Below are 8,210 nucleotides of genomic sequence, written 5' to 3'. Positions count from 1 at the left end.
AAATGCGAGCAACAAAGAGGACGGTTAGTTTCGATGTCTATATTGTGTTAATTTGTGTTATAGTATTAGAACGGACCGAAAATGTCTAATGAACTCACTCTATGTTGCAGCTTTGACTGTGGTGTGTTCGTCTACCTCTTTGTAAAATCCATAATTGAAGGACGATCAACATTGCTGGTTAATCCTCTGAACGATATCCCTGAAGCTATGCGAGCAAGACTTGCCGCACAATTATTACTGGCTGGTTTTGAACAAAGACATAAAGAAGAAACAGTGTACAGTGATGAATGATATGTTCATACAAATACAATAATGTATGTATATTTAAGTAATTGAAAATGATTGTTATCAGATGTATTGTTCTATCTGTACCATGTTCGTTCTATTGATGCTCGTTAGTTCTAACTCATACAACGTTAGTTCTATTCTGTACCATGCTCGTTAGTTCTATCTCATAGCCAGTTCTAATTTTTTAATTTTTAAGTTATCTTCAAACCTCCAGCTGTTAACTTCTTTCGAAGCGACGGTTCCATCACACTAACATATCACATCATATATTCGCGTATTCCCAAGTCAGTTAAATAATTAATTAACTTAAATACCAACTTCCATCGATAGTACGGTCACCACCATTCTTCTACTGGCCCCAGCGTAGGCGCCTCTGCAAACTCCTCCCCCTGCTAAAAACCGCAACCCATCGTCATCTATTTTCATCGTATACCCTAACAAATGGCTGGGGATCCTTTTTGTGTACACTGCCATGGGACAGGACATAGCTCTCGAGATTGTCATCATGGAATTACCGCTCGTGCCCCTCCGAGGATGCTTACCGTCCCGGCCAACACCTCCAGCACCATACGGCATCTTTCTGCTTTCGCCATCTTCAATCTTGATAGAGGCCGTCCATCGGTGCAGGAGCTCCGAGAAATGCTGGCCTACCGCTTCAATCTTAGGTCATGGCCCCATCAAATCAAGGAGGCGGCAGGGAACAGCTTCATGGTACAGTTTCCATCCGATGAAGTTCTTGCCCAAGCTATTGATCTCGGTTTGATAGATATGGGCACATTTAAGGGCAGATTTCGCCGTTGGAAAGAGGATCTGAGGCTAACAACGTTGCCTCAACCCTTTCTAGTATGGATTCGCCTATTCAATCTCCCATACCACCTCTGGAATTTTGAATTTCTTCAATCTCTGCTCATTGGTATCGGTGAATGTGTCATGTGCTCCAGGGACGTCATAACACATTCTAACTTCAAAGACTGTAGAGTTCTACTCAAGGTTAGGGATTTATCTGAAATCCCTAAGAGGCTTGGGTTCCGTTACATCTCGCCGGTGGACGGTAACGCCAGGGAAGGATACGCCATCACGCAGGTCCAATGCGGGGGGAATTTGGAGAGGGCTCAGGTATCCACACGACTCAACTTAGGGCCCCAGCGTGCGCAGCCCTTTAGGACCGACCCCGAGTTAATTGAGGTTAGTTGGGGTGGCAAACACATGACGGTCGAGAGAGACCAATGGCAGTTGTTTCTCCGTAACCAAGGGGTTGGGGGTGCCAATTCTCCGAGGTCTCTCCCTACCGGCAATGTTCCTCTCCCTTTACACCCCGTCGTCTCCCACAGTGGCTTAGCGGAATCCAGTTCTCCATGTTCAAAGCGCAGTAAGCCAGGACCTTCGAAAAGGAAGGCGAGTGACAGCGAAAAGGGTTTATTAGACCCAAACCGATCCAGCGAGGGCAGCAACAAATGAAGACCTGGCATCATTGCATGTTAGTTCTTGTTAAATTTTGCTTATCCAGAAAACAGTTTGTTACAAATCTTAACCCAAATACAGAGAACCGTGTTAGTTCTTATATATTAGTATAACTAATGTTGTGTTAGTTCCAATCTGCACCCTTTTAGTTATATATTATAACATGTTAGTTCTATTATGTAGAGTGTTAGTTCTATTCTGCACAGTGTTAGTTCTATTCTGTAGAGTATTAGTTCTATTCTGCACAATGTTAGTTCTATTCTATAGAGTATTAGTTCTATTCTGCACAGTGTTAGATCTATTCTGTAGAGTGTTAGTTCTAATCTGCACAGTGTTAGTTTTATTCTGTAGAACGTTAGTTCTAATCTGCACAGTGTTAGTTCTATTATGTAGAGTGTTAGTTCTAATCTGCACAGTGTTAGTTCTATTCTGTAGAGTGTTAGTTCTATTCTGCACAGTGTTAGTTCTGTTCTGTAGAGTGTTAGTTCTAATCTGTACAGTATTAGTTCTATTCTGTAGAGTGTTAGTTCTAATCTGCACAGTGTTAGTTCTATTCTGTAGAGTGTTAGTTCTAATCTGCACAGTGTTAGTTCTATTCTGTAGCGTGTTAGTTCTAATCTGCACAGTGTTAGTTCTATTCTGTAGAGTGTTAGTTCTAATCTGCACAGTGTTAGTTCTATTCTGCACAGTGTTAGTTCCGTTCTGTAGAGTGTTAGTTCTAATCTGCACAGTGTTAGTTCTATTCTGTAGAGTGTTAGTTCTAATCTGCACAGTGTTAGTTCTATTCTGCACAGTGTTAGTTCAAGTCTGTAGCGTGTGATGGCTTGTTAGTTCTATTTTATTACACGTTATATCTAATTTATACCACGTTATATCTAATTTATGTTAGTTCTAATTTATACCACGTTATAAACCTAATTTATATCACGTTAGATCTAATTTATACAAAGTTAGTTCTAGTTTATACCAAGTTAGTTTATTTTATACCACGTTATAAACCTAATTTATACCACGTTAGATCTAATTTATACCAAGTTTTAAACGTAATTTATACCACGATATATCTCATTTATACCACGTTATATCTAATTTACTAATTTATACCAAGTTAGTTCTATTTTTTACAACGTTATAAACCTAATTTATACCACGTTATATCTCATTTATACCAAGTTAGTTCTAATCTACACCATGTTATTTCTAATTTATACCAAGTTAGTTCTAATCTGCACAGTGTTAGTTCTGTTCTGTAGAGTGTTAGTTCTAATCTGCACAGTGTTAGTTCTATTCTGTAGAGTGTTAGTTCTATTCTGCACAGTGTTAGTTCTATTCTGTAGCGTGTAATGGCTTGTTAGTTCTATTTTATTACACGTTATATCTAATTTATGTTAGTTCTATTTTATACCAAGTTATAAACCTAATTTATACCACGTTATATCTCATTTATACCACGTTAGATCTAATTTACTAATTTATACCAGGTTATTTCTATTTTATACCACGTTATAAACCTAATTTATACCACGTTATATCTAATTTATACCACGTTAGCTCTAATTTATACCAAGTTAGTTCTATTTTTTACAACGGTATAAACCTAATTTATACCACGTTAGATCTAATTTATACAAAGTTAGTTCTATTTTATACAACGTTAGATCTAATTTATACAAAGTTAGTTCTAATTTAAACAAAGTTTGTTCTCATTTTATACCAAGTTAGTTCTAATTTATACCAAGTTAGTTCTGTTCTGTAGAGTGTTAGTTCTATTCTGCACAGTGTTAGTTCTATTCTGCAAGAGCATGTTTTATTATCTAGATCCACTTGACAAGATCTATGGGATTGTACCTCAAATAATCATGTGCGGGACTGACGAACCTCCAATGGACGGCCATTTTCCATGTTCTCTTTGAGAGCAAGTTCAGCTTTGGGGCAAAGAAATTGATTCCAGCTTTCAGCCATGGTTCGTCGCTCATTCATACGAACCATAATCTGTTTATGTATGTGCTCTACCAGTTGAAGTATCTGTAGTAGCCTAGCCTCATGTATCCATTTGTTGAATGACTCTGCAACATTTGATGTAACGTGACCATATCTGAAACATAATAGGAAATTAGTCAAGCGGCTTATAATAGTCATGTAATGAAATAGCTTATAACTTACCTAACTCTAGGGAAAAACGCATTGGCCCAGTTTTCTGGAGCGTAGTTCATCACAATATTGTAAGCTCTTTCGTCAACCAGTCTAATGTCGTCCATGTAATCGTTCCATTCTGCTCTAGTATATTTGTAACAGGCAGATTGCAATAGATTACCCAAGATCTGAGTATCTTTTGATTTGAATCCCAAATCCTTCAACTTTGTCCTGAAGTTCTCAACTAGATGCAACACACATCGAGAGTGTATTGAATCTGGAAAAAAAATTCTCTAACTGCTTCTCTGATCCCTGTAGGCTGTCTAAAAATCACAATAGATAGCTGATCCCCATCAAACACCGATGATGGAAGTTACAATCTGACGACTTCCAGAAGGCTACAATTTGAAGACTTTCACGTAGATCGCTAAAGGTTACAATCTGACGACCTTCACGACAACCGATGAGAGCTCTAGTTCAACAGCATTCACCATCAACATCGAGAGTTACAATCTGACGACTCTTGCATATCAAAGAGCTAAAGTAAAGATTACAAAATGACGATCTTTGCAACGCTTCGACAGAAAGAGACTACAAATCAATGGTCTCTTCAAATCAAGACGTGGAAGTCCTCCCCGCGTACCAGCATCAAGATGCGCCGCGTTCATAGCCACGAACGCAGTTCAAATGCAGCTCCAAAAGTTGCAAGCGCAGCTTAAATCGCCACTGGACGCAGCTTAAATCGCCACTGGACGCAGCTCTATTCGCTGCCCGACGCAGCTCAACATCGCTGCCCGACGCAGCTCAACATCGCTGCCCGACGCAGCTCAACATCACTGCACAACGCAGCTCAATATCGCTGCACAACGCAGCTCTATTCGTCGCCCGACGCTGCTCAACGCAGCTCCAAGCGCTGCCCAACGCAGCTCTATACCGCTGCCAAACGCAGCTTTCATCCGCTGCAAACGCAACTTCCAGACGATGCGTTCAAGCTTCCAGACACTGCGTTTGAATACTTAGGAGCGAATTAAGGATGTGGTTATACCCCTTAATCCCCTATAAATAACTGAAAATCAATTCAGTTCAGGGGCGGTCTGTTAGAACTTCTTGGCAGCGAAAAGAGGATCCTTCATCCTTTGGTTGGAGCTTTGAAGATCAGCAACAAGATCTTCTTCATCCTTGGCTTATAACCGACTTTCGGTTAAATCAACTCTTTCATAGAGTTCTAAAACTTGCCACGCAAGTTCTCCATAACGTCAAAATTGTGAGGAGAAGACCACGTTCCAGTGAAATAAGACATCGGGTCGTCAATGAGAAGCAAACTCGACGCGAGCATTCGAGGGAGGCATCTCATCGCCACCATGAAGAACCCAGAATTAAACAAAGGAGAGAATCCAGATCATTCTCTTCTCTTTTGTAATCGGGAATCCAATTGTAACTGAGATTAAAGGAATACAAATCAAATTTTCCTTCATTGTCTTTTTTACTGCAAATTTTCCCACAAACAATAACATCACCGACGGGTATAACTCAATTGTGACGGCAACTTCGCTGACGGGAATTCCCGTCAGCGATATAAACATCGCTGACGGGAAACTCCCGTCAGCGTTGTTGCCGTCAGCAATACATGATTTTCCACTAGTGTGCGGTTCAAGATCCACAAAGTCTCCAAAGAGACTAAAGCTCCAACTGTTGCTCCTATGCCGAAGGAAGACCTCTCCTTTGGGCCAGATTGCTTGGACAGCCCCTCCTCCGATGGAGTGGGCTCAGCTTCAGCCAAACCCGTGCCAAGACGATGGGTATCGGGTCGAAAGATGTCTATTGAGGCGACAAAGGCCTTAAAGCAGGCTAAGAAGAATGCCGCTCGACGCAGGAGGAGATCCCTACGACGAGCACATCTTCGAGAATATCGATCTTCAAGTCAACACGAGCTTCGTGTTTGTGAGCCTAAACGCGACCCTATGCCCTGCGTTTCTATTTCAGAATGCAAGTATCGCGTCTATGAGCCCAAACATAGGCTCTGTGTGAAGAAGACTGAGCGCAACCCTCAGGGGCGCGTTCCACAAAATGAACGCAACCCTCATAGGCGCGTTCCACAAAATGAACGCAAGTCTCAAATATGCGTTTCAGAACCAAAATGCAGACTTCAAGACTGCGTTTCACCAGCCAAACCTGGAGCTCAGGCATGCATTCAGGCAAAAAAATTCGATACAGAACCTGGTGTATACAGTGGAGCTTCGGGGCGCTGCCCCGAACCCCGCCGGGGGGTATTCCATCCCCCCCGGACCCCCTGGCCAGGGGCGCGCCGCCCCCTGGACCCCCGGCTCGCTGACCGGGCAGCGAGACCCCCGAATACTCTGCGTAGCGGGACTGGGGGTTCCAATTCAAACCTCACGATCAGTGAGCAATTCTCCTCGAATCTTCACAATAGATTTGAGTGAGTTCATATCGAGAGAAAGACCGATGCAACAAGTCATTTGTTCATTCCAATGTGAACGACTGATTCCTACGGTCATCTCAGGATGTCAATGCTTCTCATATGCGGTCAAACTGTTGGTGTTCGACTAATTTACGAACGTTGCTTTGCCCAACCAACGACGACGTTCTCACAGGAAGAAGTCTCCAAAGACCGAATATCTTGGGGTCACTATCAATGTGATCGGCAGAGGAAAAGTCTCAGGTCCTAGTTCCGATGACTCTGAGACAAGTCGTTCACCGACCATCAGAGAACTCGCTAACGAGTTTGAAGGAGTCTACCAACGCACTCGGACGCGAACAGGAACCATTCTCCCTGTCAATTATCGGAGGTTAGCCAGAGGAACCAATTCCGATGATGAACACTCAGCCATTGCAGAGTCCCAGTCATCAAGCTCTTTTGTTGAACATGAGAGCTACGCTTATATGACAGAAAGCCATGAAGATCTCGCGAAGAGACTTGATGAGCAGGAGGCTATGCTCAAATCTCAGCAAGAGGCCATCAATGAACTCATGGCCCTGTTGACTCAAATAGTCGCAGATACGGCCAAATCTCAGAAGACAGATTCGCCACCCAGGCAAGAATCCTCCCGGAGAGGAAAAACATCATCATCCCGACCTCACACAAGCAAAGGGAAGGGAAAAGTGGTTGATGACACGGCTTCTGACCAAGAAGCCCACAACCTGGAATCTTCCTCTGATGAAGGAAGAGAGACTGAGAACGAGTATAATCTTCAGTCTGCTAAAATGGAAGAATTGGAAGCCCGCCTCAATGCCATTTCCAACAGAAGCGAGCTCCAAGACGAGGGAGTTATCATACCCTATCCTGCCGAATGGGATGCAGCCCCTTATCCTCCAAAATTTGAAGTCCCGACACTACAAACTTTTGACGGCACGGGATCACCGAACCAACATATCTATCATTTCAAGTCACAGACTGGGAATGTGATATCAAACGACGCCATACTGACTCGATTGTTCATTGGCACCCTCAAGGGAGTTGTCTTTGAATGGTTTAGGAAACTACCTGCGGTATGTATCCAAAAGTGGACGGATCTAGAGAAACTCTTCCTATCAAGATTCTTTGAAGAGGATACGGAAGTCTCCATCCATACCCTTCTCGCCAACAGAAGTCTCCATCCATACCCTTCTCGCCACTAAGCAGAAGAAGAGGGAGTCCATCAAAGCCTTCATCAAGAGGTTTCGAAACATGGCTCTGCGATGTTCGTCAGGTATGACACAGTCTACACTGGTAGAGACCTGTCGACACAATTTGCAAACCGACCTCCTAGCCCGAATCGGAGTTGTAGAATGCCGTTCTTGGAGACAACTAATCTCTCAAGGAGAACAGGCTCAAAAGATTATTGCCAGGATCAAAGCTGAAGAACAAAGTAGGCAGGATCAACCTGAGCAATCGGACCAAGCTCAATCTTCTCCTGAGCAATCGGACCAAGCCCAATCTTCTCAGTCAGAAGTGGCGGGTCTAACAACTATCACGTTAACAGTTACCTCTGATAGTCAAACTCGTTAGACAGTGGCTCACTAGGCGATGTGTCATGTCCACCATTTCCCCTCTGCACTTGTTCAAGACTGGGGGTTGGTTTATTTGTAGTAATAAATTTTCTGAGTTGTTATGTTTAATAGAATACCTCTGTCAACCACAAAATCTACCAAACCTGTCATGTTAACATTTACCTCTGATAGTCCATCAACTTGCTAATCCTCTTCAGTAGGATGGCGGGTCCACTAAAACTATCACGTTAACCGTCACCTCTGATAGTCATTTTCCTCCAAATTCCCCCACCAATCCTCTTCAAGTAGGATGACGGGTCTATCAAAACTATCACGTTAAT

This window comes from Asparagus officinalis, chromosome 7 (assembly GCF_001876935.1).
Source record: "Asparagus officinalis chromosome 7, Aspof.V1, whole genome shotgun sequence".
Taxonomy (NCBI): Eukaryota; Viridiplantae; Streptophyta; class Magnoliopsida; order Asparagales; family Asparagaceae; genus Asparagus; species Asparagus officinalis.
The sequence above is the reverse complement of the archived record's forward strand: the minus strand, read 5'-3'. Positions refer to the sequence as shown.